This window comes from Podarcis erhardii (genome assembly GCF_964252035.2).
Source record: "Podarcis erhardii genome assembly, chromosome: 9".
NCBI lineage: Eukaryota > Metazoa > Chordata > Lepidosauria > Squamata > Lacertidae > Podarcis > Podarcis erhardii.
In genome coordinates, this window is record NC_138512.1 from 70,113,839 (window position 1) to 70,129,895 (window position 16,057).

General features: G+C 46.3%; 1 protein-coding gene across 2 annotated transcripts in view; it reads left to right on the forward strand.

The window, feature by feature from the left end:
- Positions 1-7,370: 7,370 nt before the first annotated feature.
- CCNI (cyclin I) overlaps positions 7,371-16,057 on the forward strand; it is a 56,538-nt gene continuing 47,851 nt past the window's right edge. Inside the window, exon 1 of one of the 2 annotated variants that reach the window (XM_081877089.1) lies at positions 7,371-7,958. The gene's annotated coding sequence lies outside the window, so the exon portion shown is untranslated. The remainder of the gene's footprint in view (positions 7,959-16,057) is intronic. The other variant, XM_081877088.1, reaches the window with a different exon arrangement.

Below are 16,057 nucleotides of genomic sequence, written 5' to 3' on the forward strand. Positions count from 1 at the left end.
TCCTGTTTTTTTTAAGCAGTTGCACCAGTGGTTTATAAGATTCTCTCCGTTTCAAGAGTCTTATAGGTATATCTTTGAAGATAATTACGTAGTTCCCGTCGATGTACAGTCTCTTCTCTCTATTCCTTTGTAGAATCAAATTTCTCATCTCTCTATCTTTAAATGTGACTAGGCAATCGCCTGGGAATCTCTTTACTTTGCTTGATTTAATTTTCATCCTGTATGCATTTTGTATTGTCTTTGCCACCTCCTCCTCCTCTAACTCCATCCACTGTGCTATTTCCTTTATTAATCTTTCTTTTATATTTTCATTTTGTAGTTCCGGGATCTGTCTAAATCTTAAGTTCACTTCTCTTTGTTTTAATTCATTCATCGCAATAGAATCTTTTAATTCTTCCTGTGTTTTACTTAAATCTGCTATTTCATTTTTCATTTTTTCTTCTTCTCTTTTCATTTCTTTCATTTCCTGTTTAGTCTTTTTAAATCCCTCATCCACTCTTTTCGAGACTTCTTTAATCTGTCCTTTAAGCTCGCTTACTGTCTCCTCAATTTTCTTATCCATTTTTCCGATTTTATTGTCTACCTGTTCTAATTTTGTCTCTAGATTTTTCTCACTTTGCTTTATTTCTGCAAACATCCTCAATATTTCTGTTCTAAATTCCGTTTCTTGTTTTGATGCTCTCCTATCTGTTGGGGTTCCCCCTTCCGTCCCTTTTTTTTGATTGTACGACATTATCACTAGTCTCTGAATAACAAATATTCCTCTAACTATTCCTGTCTTTCCCGCCTTTCACTGTTTTGGTATTCTTACCCTTTCTATTTACAAATTCTATATTTAACCACCAATGAGAATATATCGAATCTCAAACATCTGCCATCATATAACAATAATAGAGAACGTGACTACTAATAATAAAGATCAAAAAAACCAAACCAAAAAACCAGAACACGGGATAGTACCTCCGGCTTCTTTCACAGTTCCCCTCTATTTATAATATTTAGCTGTTATCTCTACCCCCCCCATATCAATGAAAGTTGGTTGATCACTGATTCTGAAAAATAGTGAGTTTGTAGTCTTCTTGCCCCTATTCGGGCTAATCCAACCGGGGTCTTCTTGCCCCTATTCGGGCTAATCCAACCGGGGTCTTAATGACCGTGAACCTTCTTTATAGAGTTATGAGTCCGTACCAATCCCAATGATGATGGTAGAGAGTAATATGACGGCAGTACTTAAGGCTTCATATATAGTCCAAATTTAGATATCAATTTTAATATATTAACTGTTTTCAAGTTGCCTCTTCTTTACTAATGAGCGTTCGTATTCAGAGATACCTAATGTTTAGTCCAGCAAGTGAAGTGAGATTTCTCTAGAGCTATCACCTTACAGATGGTCCAAAAAAGAAAGTCCAGGAGAGACTCGGCTGGAAATTTCCTCAATTATCAAATAAGGCAGTGCAATGTTAGGCACCCACCTTCGTAATAGACAATCTATTTTCGCTCCCGAGAGAGTTTCTTAATTGGCTTTCCAAACAAAAAAAAGTTTTCTTAATTGGCTTTCCAAACAAAAAAAGTGGAAGGAGAGTGGCTACACAGCAGAAGTATGATAGAAGAGTGGGTAGCCCCCCAACATTGGGGGGTTATTTTATGATGTTTTATATCCCCAAAGTTAAGCGTTTTTTAAAGCCACTTAAATATGGCGTCTGAAGCTCCTCTCCTTTCCTGCCCTCCTTTCCTCCGCAATTAATATGGCGTCGGAGAGTCTTCTCACTACTTTAACTTTTCCACAGGGTTCTAAACGACGATCTTCTCTATATTTTCCGGTGTCTCCTACGCTCTAGAGACTGGGTTCCCCTCTATCACGCCTCTTCTCTGCTCCCTCTTGACTTCCCCCTTTCCTTTTGAAAGAGAAAGGGTTTCTTTTTAAACTTTTGACTTTTAAGTCCTGAGGGAGACGGAAACAGTAACCGCTAGCAGCAACTTACTTTCTCTTTAGGCTCTGCTCGCCGTGCTGCGTCTTTTTTGAATGGAGTCAAAACCACCGCTGAACTCGAATTTCCCTCCTGTTACTCGGAGACTTCCTTGTTGTTTGGTATATCCACTCGTTATTAATGTAGATATCTATTTTGCGAATCCGAGTTTCTTTATATCGAGAGCGGAGCGCTATCCCTCGCAGGCTCGGGGCTTCGCTGAGTCGCCGTTGAAATCGCCGCTGTAATGGCTGCTCAACTGCCTACCGCTCGTTCCGTCGCACTCTTCGCCCTTTTCCAAAGGCTACCTGACGACCGGACGAACGGCTGCTTGGCACTGCCAAGCACCTGGACCTCTGGACACCCACCAGAGGTTTAAACGGGAGGTTTTGGCGCCCTAAAAACCTCCTATTTTGGGCGAAACAGCTAGGGTTTCCTCCACAGAAAGAACCCTCGCCTGCGGTCGGTTCCGCGCTCCACCGGAAGCTTCCAAGGACTTGACTGTTACCAACAAGTCTTCGAAAGGGCCTCTACTCAGGGCCTGTCTACAAAAAGAGCAGCCACATTAAAAGTCTCAGATTGGTGTGTGAGAAGCTGTGACTACCTGGCCATCTGAATGATTTGTGAGCCAGTATGTTGAAGCTGGTGGTGCTGTGGTCTAAATCACAGAGCCTAGGGCTTGCCAATCAGAAGGTCGGCGGTTCGAATCCCTGCGACGGGGTGAGCTCCTGTTGCTCGGTCCCTGATCCTGCCAACCTAGCAGTTCGAAAGCACGTCAAAGTGCAAGTAGATAAATAGGTACCGCTCTGGCGGGAAGGTAAAGTGTGTTTCCGTGCGCTGCTCTGGTTGGCCAGAAGCGGCTTAGTCATGCTGGCCACATGATCCAGAAGCTGTACGCCAGCTCCCTCGGCCAGTAAAGTGAGATGAGCTCTGCAACCCCAGAGTCGTCTGCGACTGGACCTAATGGTGAAGCAGACACGACGTTGACTTCGGCCAGGGAGACACGGGCTCCCATCACCACTTCATTCTTGCAGCTTGGCAAGAGATCTCCCACTCTTTTGCAGCCAAACCTGTCTCACAAGGTGGCTGTACACTTTTCAGAAATGTGAGGGGGAAAGTTGCTTGTTTCCCATCGAAAGCAGAACTGGGATTTCTGTATTCACTGGAGATGAAATGTGTTTTGACTGCAGTCACACCTCTCCTGTCTTAGTTATATTTGGAAAAATGTGAGCATTTCTAGCAGTGTTTTGGTTGCCTCTGGCTCCTCTTTGTGTCCATTACCAAGGCTGGTAAGGAAAGCGTGAGTCATGCTTCACTTTTCATCCATAATGGTTTCCTAATGCTAATGGGATGAAATACGAACTCAGTGCAGAAAGTCGCTTCCACGCCTGTTTGGCTTGCGTTAAAAGCAAAGAATGCTGGGCAGTTCTCAGCAACTGTTCCTGAGGCACCGGATTCCGTGGGAGACCCTTATGCAAAGCCTTTTGTGAAATTAAGCAGTGGTATAATTAGCGGGCAGGCCTCCAATATCACATGAAGAGTCTCTGAGAAGAAACGGCTCTAGAAGCAAACACAAGCATCTAAACAACCTAAGCAGGTGTGTTTACCATTGTTTATTTGCTTAGATTTTCAATGAAGCTGGTTTATATTGATTCAGATCACTGGCTCTTCTGGCTCAGCAGTGGTTTTGACTCCCCAGAATTTCAGGTGGGACCCTTCCACTAGAGATGCTTGGGACTGAACCCAGGGCCTTTTGCATGCAAGGCAGGTGCTCTAGTACTCAGCTACATACCTTCCCAACATTACCTTATTCATACCGTGCAGTCCTCCTTCCTGTGTTGCTTGGGTGATGTCAAAAGCCCTTGCCCACAAGCGGCAGTGGAGAATCTGTGAGCATACAAAAAGACCACACATTCGGTAAGTTAAAAATGGTTTACTTACAAACTCTTCATTTTTTTTTAAAAAAATATTTATTCAAAAATTTTAAAGGTTACAAAAAGAAAAAAGAGAAAAAAGAAAATTAAAAAAGACAGAAAAAATACAATCATTTAAAAAAGAAAAAGAACAAATTGAACCTTTACATAACTTTCTTCCTTTACTTATTTCCTTGACCTCCTCACACCTCCCATTTTTGTATTCTAATTCAAATTGTTATTTCAGCAAATCCTTCCAACCTTGTTTTTATCTTAATAATTTGTTTTAATATACTGTAATTTTACGTTCTCTCTTTCATCAATTCATTTTTACTTTATCCTTTATATCATTTCTGCCAAAATACTTACAAACTCTTCAAAGGTCAGGTTCATATGCTTTTCCCTGTATCCGTCCAACTTGGCTTAGTTACAGTGGCAAAAGCTCCTAAATTATAGGTAGAGGAATGCAAGAAAGGCTTGTTAGAGCCATGTGGCCTGAGCTTGGAACAACCGGCTCAGAGCTCTTTACACACTGAGCTTCTTGGGTAGACAGATGGGGAACAATAGGCTTGATTACCTTCCTCCTAAGGTGAGGGGGAGTGACCTAGCTAAACATGGCAGGACAGCTTACTCTATGGCATTAACCCCTTCATGCACTGGCACGTTGGTTGTATGAGGCTGGTTATCCCACAGAAATGTGGAGAACTCATTTCAATACTGAGAAAACCTGAGTGAAGCAATAAGCAACAGATTTACCCATTCCTAGGACAGAATAAACCTTTCAATTGGCCCATCAACACCAGCTTATCACAGCTCTGATTCTTTCTTTCTCCCTCTCTGCCAACAGCGGCTGCCTTGCTGGGCATGCATCATGCAGTAAGCTCTCTCTGAGCTGGGAGCATGAAGGGGGGGGGGAAGGATGGAAGGGAACATGTCTCAGCACACAGCTGCTACCTACTTGATCCTTCCGCTCAGGCTTGAATGAGCGAACAAGTCCCTTCTCAACAGCACACACAAAGGGATTTGAGTGGAACAGATTAAAAAGCAGGACTCTCATAATTTGAGATCATGTTAATCAGTCAAATGGATGCAAGCAGCAAATCAGGCCCTGTTTATCTGTTAGATATGTAACATGCCAACAGAAACACACAACAATTATGCTTTTCCATTCAACCTCGCCAAAGAACCTTTTCCTTCCTTCATTCAATAAATATACCAAACCTTTATTAAATAAGACCAACCAATGTGCCACAGAATAGCGAGCAAGCTTTTGAGATTAATTAACATGCGGTGATAAGAACAAAAGTCACATGGTTGCTTTCATACCCAGTTTGGGACCTCTATTATGTAATAACCATTATTTATCATTTCTGTGGCATTCAGCAATGCATAGAAGCAATGATCCTATTTATCCTAACCTGTTTAGCCTGTGATTAAAATTCACGCGCTTCTGGTTACTGCTTTTTATAATGTATATGATCTCTTTATGATGTGTAGCATTTCCTATTGTGTTAGAGGTGACATTAATTCAGCAATACATTATATATAATGTATAGAACATTGTTATCTCAAATGATTGCTATTGTCATTTGAAATCAGTAGAGGTATTGATAGCCATCTAGTGTATAAATCTGTAAGATATAATTATAAGATAACTTAGATCTGGGTAAATTCTGTTCCTGGCACTGCATCCTGAAGAATAACAGAGTGGTGGCCCAAAACCAAGCATTTTCTGCTGTTGCCCCTGTATTATGAAATGTCCTTCTCTCTGCCATGCATAAAATAGCAACCCTCAGTTGCTTCTGATGGCTCTGTAAAGGCATAATGATCACAGCTCATTGTAGAAGTAAACACAATCAAATCAGATCAGACTGCATTATTTAGCTTTATTGCTAATTCATAATAATAATAATAATAATAATACAGTGGACGCTTGGGTTGCGAACGTGATCTGTGTGGCAAGCACATTCGCAACCCGCAGCGTTTGCAACCTGCAGCGGGTTGTGATTCGGCGCTTCTGCGCAAAGCGCAATTTAGCGTTTCTGCACATGCGCAAGCGCCAAAACCTGGAAGTAACCCTTTCCGGTACTTCTGGGTTCGGCGCGGTGCACAACCTGAAATCGTGCGACCCGAAGCACCTGTAACCCGAGGTATGACTGTAATAATAATTTTATTTTTTATATGTTGCTCATCGGACAGGGTTGCCCCAGTAAAAGCTGGGAGCTTTTTCTCTCACTAATGGGCAAGCTGGAAATGCAACAAACAGCCTGGCAACGGAGCATCTTGCTTTGCACAGCAGAGGCCTCCAGCACATCTCCAAGCAGGCACAGGAAGAATCTTGCATCAGGAACTCTGAGAGCTGCAGCAGCTCAAGACCCCAAGGGGGAAAGACAGTCGCAGCTGAGCCGTAAAGCCTCTGCTTAGCAGGCAGAAGGTCCCAGCTCCATTCCTCAAGAGGATCTCCAAGCTAGACCTGGAAATGTCGCTCGTCTGAAACCCTGGAGAGTCCCCAGCCAGCCAGTGATTCGTTGACATCCATTTGTCTCGGGAGACACCTTTGGGGGCGAAGTCCAATTGTTGGAAGGCTGAAGAACCTGCTGTGGCTGTAGAGACTGATAGGGGAGAGACATATTTTGTTGCAGCTGGGGCAGACGAAGGTGTCCGGTTGTGCTGCTGCAGATGCAGCAGTGTGGGAAAATGGTTGTGAGCAGGTTCCCGTCACACTAGGGCATTTCTTCTCTCTGTGGTCCTCCTAGCGGTCCCTCCTCTTCTGCTCACTGCTGTGGATACATGGCCTGTGTGTCTTCTGCAAGGAATTCCCATCAGGTAGGGTTAACGCTGCCAGCCTTCATGTCATGTCTGCAGACATATCTGATGGGGCGTACCTTCCGGTTGGGCCTGCCAAGGGCACAGACACAGGTACGGGGCAAAAATCACACCTGTCCACTTTGGCTTGGAGTGGCTAGAAGCCTGCCTGCTCCCTGGAAGGCTGGGTGAGGTGCTGGCTCCTCTAGGCATCTCGGTGGAGAAATCCGGTCTCTGGTGTGGACTATCACAGGAGCCCTGCGGCGTGGCACAAAGACATCTCCTTGCCAAGAGCGCCAGGAAGCCTAGGCACGCCTCGGCACCTTGCAACACGGAGTTGGCGCACCTCTGAAACCCAAGCAAGACTCATTTGCAATCACAGAACTGGTTTCACGTCCGTGGTGGAACCCTGCCTTTTCCCATTCTTTGGACATGACCAAGCCAGCGTAGAGCCAGGAACGCAAACATGCAGGAAACGTGGGCTTGGGAGAGAACATCTTTGCTGGAGACTGGAACTACACAAGGCAGCTTCCTCTGCTTTCTGAGTCGGCGGCGGCGGCAGCAGTTCCGCCTCCTCTTTCCCGGGTCTCGGCGCGCGCTTCGGCGGCTCAGGATCCCTGCGCAAAGCCCGCCCGCTTCCTCCTCCTCTCCTTTACGCACGACTTTTGCGCGCAGGAGGCGGAGCAGCGAGGACGGGGGAGGAACCTCAGCTGCCCGCTGCCGGCTCTTCTTTCCCTCCCCTGCTCCCCCCGGGAAGCGGCTTGCTCTCTGCTTCACTCTCTCTCTTTTTCTTGTTTTCTCCCCCCCTTTAATTATTATTTTCCACCCCCCTTTCCCTTCCCTCTTTTCCTCCCCTCTTCCCCTTTTCCTTTCGCCTCCCCTTCCTAAGCAAGCAAGGCGCTTTTCTCTGCCCTGGGGGCAGCAACTGCACCAACCACAACAAAAGGGCCAGTTTTTTCCCACTCCCTCTCTCTCTCTTTCTCTTCCTCGCCTCCCCCTTCTCTCTCTTTTCCTTTTTTTGCTTTCCCTCCAAAGCGCAACGGAGAGCCCCAAGCGAAGCACCCGCCACCATGGAGGCATGAACACCGGAGGCAGCTGCAGCCCCGCCGCCGCCTCTTCTTCCCCATCAACCATGGACCGAGCAGGAAACTAACGAAGAGCAACTGAGCAAACCATCTATCTCTCTTTCACGCCTGGAGCTGCCACCATGGGGTTTTAATGGACCGGATGCTGGCCAATTGCAACAGGGGATTTCTACGGCTTTGCAGGGGAGGTGAGCCAAATTAATAATAAATAATAATAAAAAATAATAATTGGCCGCTGCAGATCAGGATGCAAGCCTCTTTGTTGATATCCGAGATAGAGTCTGAAATCCAAGCAAGACTCCTTTTGCAATCGAAGGTTGCATCCTGGCCACGTTCGCCTGTTGTATGCATTTCTCTATCTTTGCATTGACCTGTGTTTGCACCCTTGATCTGCACAAACCTCCATGCACAAACCATTTGTGCGGAGTAGGCCAGAGCAGGACTTGAGCAACTTCAAAGATACGCAACGCTGGTGTTTTGAAAGCGGTTCCTGATTGCATTCTGCCGGATTACGTTATTATTATTTTTCGCACTCCCCTGCTGCATTGTTCCATATTTTTCGCCCCGCGTGTGCGCTTTAAGAGGGAGGTGGTGCCTAAGCCGTTGCCCGTGTTGTTGTTTACATAATACATGCGGGGACCCTTCCGCGGGCGGCCTGCTGTGTAGCAAGCGCGCTCTTTTCGCGCTGCTGCAACGCCGAGCGCGTCTCCAAGAAAACCGCGCGCGCGTTTGCAACGGGGTGCAGACCGTTTTATGCGCCCGGTGCAGGACGGTTGCGGCTTGCATGCAAGGCGCAATGTAAAGGAAACGGGCGACGAGCAGCCAAGGCTGCGGTCGGATGCAAGCTCTCTTAGGGAGCCAGATCCATTGTACTCTGCTGGGGTTTGCATCTGAGTTTATACGTGGTTAGGATCCGGCGTCTGCTTTGCGCGCGCTTTGACCTTCTTTTGAATGCCTTTGGAGCAAGTTCAGTGGTGCATGCTCCGTTTGGTTCACTGGGGGGACGGAAAACACTCAGCCGTGGCAAGGAAAGAAGGGGGGGGGGAGTCAGTTCTGCAGAGAACACCTAGCGGGAGGCCTTGCATAGTTTCCTGGAATTTGTGCATTTGGCTGCAAAGACCCTAAATGGTGCAAACTCGGCTGCCCCCAGCGAGTGACTGTTTTGGAAAAGTGGCTCTCTCCACCCCCGCTCCTAATCCTGGCCGTGCCTGTAGTTTCTGTTCCAGGTTAGCGCTTGTTTATGTCCAAGCGGCCCGCACCGCTCCGTCTGCTGGTTACGTCATTGTGGCTGCCAGAAACGTTGCAGAGTCTGGGAGCCGCTGCATTTGAAAGGCAGTTTGGGTCCTGCCGAGCTCATCTGCAGCAGGGATGCCCCAGGAGCCCAGCGGGCGATGCTTGGGGTGACTGAATCCCCTTTTCTTTTTTTTTGCAGAGTTTTTGCATCTCTCTTGTCTGGAGGGGGTGACAATCCTTGCAAGCGAATGGTTGTAGCATTAAAGGCCTAACTCCTGGGTCTGCACAAGGAATTGGAGTGGGGGGCTTGCCCTAGACTATGGGTAGGCCAACTAAGGCCCGGGAGCCGGAGCCGGCCCAATCGCCTTCTAAATCCTGCTCGCAGAGGGTCCGGGAATCAGCGTGTTTTTACCTGAGTAGAATGTGTCCTTTTATTTAAAATGCATCTCTGGCTTATTTGTGGGGCCTGCCTGGTGTTTTTACCTGAGTAGAATGTGTCCTTTTATTTAAAATGCATCTCTGGCTTATTTGTGGGGCCTGCCTGGTGTTTTTACCTGAGTAGAATGTGTCCTTTTATTGAAAAGGCATCTCTGGGTTATTTGTGGGGCATAGGAATTCGTTCTTTTTTTTTCTTTCCAAAATATAGTCTGCCCCCCCACAAGGTCTGAGGGACAGTGGACTGGCCCCCTGCTGAAAAAGTGTGCTGACCCCTGCCCTAATCAGTGCAACATTGCAGTAAAATACCCAGGATCTTGCCCTTGGGACAGTGCCATTGCACAAAAACTTTGCATGCCAGCTGTGGGCAGAGGGAGAGGTGTGTGGCAGGGGCTGGAGGTGGGAGTGGCCACGCTTAGCGCAGAGTTCAATCCTTGCCAACAGGGACTAGAGATCCCCTTTCGCTGGTGTCATGTTGCAGCCACCCAAATGCAAGCATTAACTAAAAAAAGAAAGCCCAGCGTGCCAAGACCTGTAGCCAAAACAGATTGCTGGGTGCCAAATGATTTTTTTGTTTTGTTTTGGTTTTTTACAAAGTGCAATTCTTCCTTGCCTGTTAGCTTTGCAGAGCGAAAAGCAAAAAGGGGTCCCTGCTCCAAGCACTATATAGTCTTAAATAGATGTGTCTTAGTTTGCGCCAGTGCGAGGTGTTCGTTCCGCTTATGTAACAGTTCTGCCACACGTGTAAACGAAGCACAGAATGTGCTTCTGGGCATTTCCTTAAAACTTTCTGGGTATCCGTTTCCAACTTTAAAAAAGTTAGGTTTCTGGCAGAAGTCCTTGCCGCTCCCTGCAACTAGGAAAGCCAAAATAAATTGGGCATAATGGTAACCATTGCTGAAAATATTGTGCAGATCCAAAGAAGAAGAATGGTATTTCTCAGAGGTTGAGTAGCACTTTGTGTAAAGAAAATCCCTGTTTCAGTCTCTGTTGCCTCTAGGTAGGGCTACAAAGGATGCTTTGCTGCATATTGAACACGATTGGCCATTGGTCTGGCGTTGTATAAATCAACTTGTTATGTTCCTTGAACCAGGCATGTTGGCTCCACTTGCATCGTTGACTCAAAGGATTCATCTTTCTTTGGCAAAGGATGTTAAACCTTTTCCTTCGCTTGGAGCAAAAAAAACCTGGCTCGGGGTTAGCTTTCATGAGTGACAAATGGAAATGTTTTCAATAAAAACCCTGCTTTGCTGATGATTCATGTATTTCAATAAAAACACTCCATAGATCCAAAAATACGACCTACACCAACTGCAAAACTTCCCAAGTGATCTGTGCTTCTCATATTGCAATCCATACTCCATCCCTGTAAGATAGATCGGTATTTTTGCCCTGCTCCTGCAGATTTCATGGTGCTGAAACAGATTTTGGCTTTTCTCCTTAACAGGGACAGAGGAAGCTGCATTATACTGTGTCAGACCGTTGGTCCATTTGCCTCAGTATTGTCTACACTTACTAACAGCAGCTCTCCAATGTTTCAGGCCAGATTCCCAAATTTACCTCCCAATGAATTCAGAGGATCATATCCTGTAGACGTGCACAGGATGGTAGTCATCTGCTGTAGCATTCCAGCTCCTTTTCTTTCTTTTTAAAATAATTTTTTATTTGATTTTCAAAAATAAAAACATACCGCAAAACCAATTCCGAATCCAAACGCTGAGATTACTTCCGGAGGCGGCGCGAACGGCAATGGCGGTCCTTTTCCTTTAGTGAAAGGGAAGCTCCGCAGAAATCGGGTCATCCGCTACGGCGAAGCGGAGACCTGCGTCGGAAACCCACAGGCAGCAAGAGCCTGTGGTCCTGGGACTCGGCGGGTGCCAGAAGCGGCTCCCGAAACTCAGAAGGAACCCTGTAAGGGGCTCCGGAACGTGGAGGGGGTCCGCGGCGCTGTGAGTCGATCGCTATTCCTGCGGAGTGAAGCCGCACAGCCGCTGTCGGTGAGCGCTGACCTTTTTTCCTGGAAAGACTGATTTAAAAAGCAACAACCCGTGAGTAAAAGGGGAATTTGAACTTAAATTTTTATTAAATCTGGCTGAAAGCGGAGAGACGTAAACAGGAAGTCCGTCTTCCGCTGCTGTTTAAACATCAAAGCAAAGATTGGGATATTTGGAGCCTTTGAAGAGGTGTTAAAGAGAGACTGATCTATGCATTCGTTGAAACTGCTTTCTGTGTAAAGTGAAGATTTAACTAAATTTTGGGATTTATTCCTATTAATCCTATTTTCAACTGCATATCACTACTTCTCCCAAAAAAATTCTAACCTTTCTAAGTTATCCATACATTACAAATGTGTTTAAAATCCCGCCAAAGTTTCAATCTGCTTGCAGTAATCTTGTACAGTGGTACCTCGGGTTACATACGCTTCAGGTTACATACGCTTCAGGTTACAGACTCCGCTAACCCAGAAATAGTACCTCGGGTTAAGAACTTTGCTTCAGGATGAGAACAGAAATCGTGCTCCGGTGGCATGGCGGCAGTGGGAGGCCCCATTAGCTAAAGTGCTGCTTCAGGTTAGGAACAGTTTCAGCTTAAGAACGGACCTCCGGAACGAATTAAGTACAGTGGTACTTAACCCGAGGTACCACTGTATATACATTATAAACTTTTCCCATTCTTTTTTTAAAGGTCTTGTCTTCTTGGTTCCTGAGCTTCCCAATTAATTTTGCCATTTCGGCATAGTCCATCAACTTGATTTGCCATTCTTCTCTGGTGGGGGTTGTCTCTTCTTTCCATCTCTGGGGCTAGTAACCATTCATGCAGCTGTTGTCCTGCACAAGTTTTTTAACAAAAGTTATTTTAAACATTCCCACCCCCCATCCCATTTCATTATATATCAGAGCATTCCAGCTCTTTATAATACAGTGGAACCTCGGTTTAGAGGGTGGCGCTGTGGGTTAAACCACAGAGCCTAGGACTTGCTGATCAGAAGGTCGGTGGTTCGAATCCCCATGATGGGGTGAGCTCCCGTTGCTCAGTCCCTGCTCCTGCCAACCTAGCAGTTCGAAAGCATGTCAAAGTGCAAGTAGATAAATAGGTACTGCTCCGGTGGGAAGGTAAACAGCGTTTCAGTGCGCTGCTCTGGTTCACCAGAAGTGGCTTAGTCATGCTGGCCACATGACCCGGAAGCTGTATGCCGGCTCCCTCGGCCAATAAAGCGAGATGAGCGCCGCAACCCCAGAGTCTGTCACGATTGGACCTAATGGTCAGGGGTCCCTTTACCTTTACCTTTACCTCGCTTTAAGAACAGTCCTGTTTAAGAACAATTTGGTTTACAAACTCGGCAAAACCGGAAATAGTGCCCCGGTTTGCGACTTTTACCACGTTCTAAGAACGGAATCCGAATGGTGGAAGGGCGCCGGTGGCGCAAGCCCTCATTAAGGAAAGCACTCCTCGGTTTAAGAACAGTTTCGGTTTAAGAATGGACTTCCGGAACGTAAACCAGGGTACCATTGTAAATAGAAAATGCCTTGTGGCTTCAAAGGTGTCTTGTCAATGCAGTTTGGAAAGTGTACGTCCAGTGATTTCTGAATGTCACAACTGCCTGCAATCTGTGGAGTAGGGACCTCTTTTAACAACCTCATTCAACCTTACTGGTGTAATCGAAGGCTTTCTTTGAAGTTCTTTCATCTCCCCCCAACCCCTTTCTGTAGTGATGCCTTTGTTGTTTGAGAGTTTGGGATCTTTAGGATATAGCTGATTGCAGCAGTTCCCCCTCTCCCCCTATAATCTCCCTGCGGGCGCTAGGATTTTGTGTGTGCATATTTTTGCAATGTGAGCCTGGCTCAAAACGTAACTCAGAGAATTAATTGCTGTCTTGAGGGATTCTCTTTAAGATCTTGGTAACAATATTTTTTTCCTTCTGTTGAGAAAAAGGTCTGCAGAGATGCAGTAGTGCACCTTGGAACAACCACACAATCTCTGAGCCACCAAGTCAGGTGTCCTGGAAAAAAACCTGTATTTTTGTCTCTTTGCCAGAAGGTCTAGAACAGGAGTCAGCAAACTTTTTCAGCAGGGGGCCGGTCCACTGTCCCTCAGAACTTGTGGGGGGCCGGACTATATTTTGAAGAAGAAGAAGAAGAAGAAGAAGAAGAAGAAGAAGAAGAAAGAATGAATTCCTATGCCCCACAAATAACTCAGAGATGCGTTTTAAATAAAAGCACACATTCTACTCATGTAAAAACACCAGGGAGGCCCCAAAAATAAGCCAGAGATGCATTTTAAATAAAAGGACACATTCTACTCATGTAAAAGCACACTGATTCCCAGACCCTCCACGGGCTGGATTGAGAAAGTGATTGGGCCAGATCCAGCTCCCGGGCCTTAGTTTGCCTATGCATGGTCTAGAAAAATAGCTAAGGTCTTAGACACTAGTGCTAAATTTCTGGGAGTCCGGGTTCAGAGGGTTGCATTCAGATGAGGGGTTTATTGCATTAGTTTTGCTGGTTATATTGGTAGTACAACTGTCACGGTTTCTAAGGTGGGTTTTACGCTGTAGTACCACAGAGCCTAGGACTTGCTGATCAGAAGGTCAGCGGTTCAAATCCCCGCGACGGGGTGAGCTCCCGTTGCTGGGTCCCTGCTCCTGCCAACCTAGCAGTTTGAAGCATGTCAAAGTGTAAGTAGATAAATAGGTACCGCTCCGGTGAGAAGGTAAACGGCGTTTCCGTGCGCTGCTCTGGTTCGCCAGAAGCGGCTTAGTCATGCTGGCCACATGACCCGGAAGCTGTACGCCGGCTCCTTCGGCAAGTAAAGCAAGATGAGCGCTGCAACCCCGTAGTCAGTCATGACTGGACCTAATGGTCAGGGGTCCCTTTACCTATACCTGTTCCCTAAGGGACGTGGGTGGCGCTGTGGGTTAAACCACAGAGCCTAGGACTTGCCGATCAGAAGGTTGGCGGTTCAAATCCTCACGACGGAGTGAGCTCCCATTGCTCGGTCCCTGCTCCTGCCAACCTAGCTGTTCGAAAGCACCTCAAAGTGCAAGTAGATAAATAGGTACCGCTCCGGCGGGAAGGTAAACGGCATTTCCGTGCACTGCTCTGGTTCGCCAGAAGCGGCTTAGTCATGCTGGCCACATGACCCGGAAGCTGTATGCCGGCTCCCTCGGCCAATAAAGCAATAAAGTCGTCCACGACTGGGGTCCCTTTACCTTTACCTGTTGCCTTATGGAAGTATGGCAATAACTTTATGACAACAAGACCTGTTTGACGGAGGGGAGCTCTCCTTCCTTGGAGGTTTTTAAGCAGAGGTTGGATTTCCATCTGTCATGGATGCTTTAGCTGAGATTGCTGCATTGCAGCGGGTTGGAATATATGACTCTTGGGGTCCCATCAAACTCTACAGCTCTATGGTTTTATGTGTCTTTGTCCACCTATTTCAGGTGTGTTTCCCCTGGTGATGTCCTGGAGTTCTGCCCATCTCTCCCCTGCTCTGCCCCACAACATCGACCGGTGGGGAAATGATGTGTGTAACTTTAAAGTAAATATTATAGTGTTGCTGGGGAGAGAAACTTTGCTTCGAGTGAGGCAGGCCGCTGTGTGCCCCGCATCACAACTGGTTGTGGTGCAGTTGAGGCCCTGCGTTTTAGCGAAATCTCCCAAATCTTCTCTGGCAATATATAAACAGGAGCAACAAAATAATCTGCACTTTGTTGGATGAAAGCAATTGCTCCTTTGATGTTTGCAACTGAAGGTATTTTGCCTCCGGGGCTTTCAGCTTTCAGGGGGGAAACAAAAACCTAAGGTGTGTTGTATTTGGGCCCTTTCCAGATGATTGCATATTGTATGTTAAAACAAAACAAAACGTATAGCCAGTATGGAGTTCTGGGTAGCTGAGGAGGAATCCAAAACACTCCCACAGAAAAATATTATTTGTTTTCTTTGGGGGGGGGGAAATATCTCCTCGTCTCCCACCACCATATGTACTGCTTTCATTGCTGTCTTTTACATAGGGATGTATGAATTGTGATTCTGCAAGGCCCCATCCGCACTACAAATTTAACGCCCAATGATACCACTTTAAACAGTCATTGCTTCCCCCAAGGAATCCTGGGAACTGTAGTTTGTTAAGAGTGCTAAGAACTGTTGGGAGGCTCGTATTCTTCCTCACTGAGCTGCATTTCCCTAGAGCTCCCTGGGAAGTGGAATAATAATAATAATAATAATAATAATAATAATAATAATAATAATAATTTGCTTTTTGTACACCACCCATCTGACTGGGTTGCCCCAGCCACATGGTCAGCTTTTAATATAATATACAGAGAAACAACAGCAGCAGCAGCAACAACAACAACAGAATTGTTAAACCCTCTGGGAATTGTAGCTCTGTGAGGAGGGCAGGAGTCTCAGTGCCCTTAGCAAACTACAGTTCCCAGGAATCTGGGGGAACTCATGGCTGTTAATAATGTTGTAAACGTGTCGTGCAGAAGGCGCCCAAGTTTGATGGCAGCATTTGGGGGAGGACTTACCACAAGGCACAATACGGTGATGTTGGAAACAGCTGGGCCTGTTCATTTCTTTAGGCTTTGTGGATAGATAGATAATCCTGATAGATTATT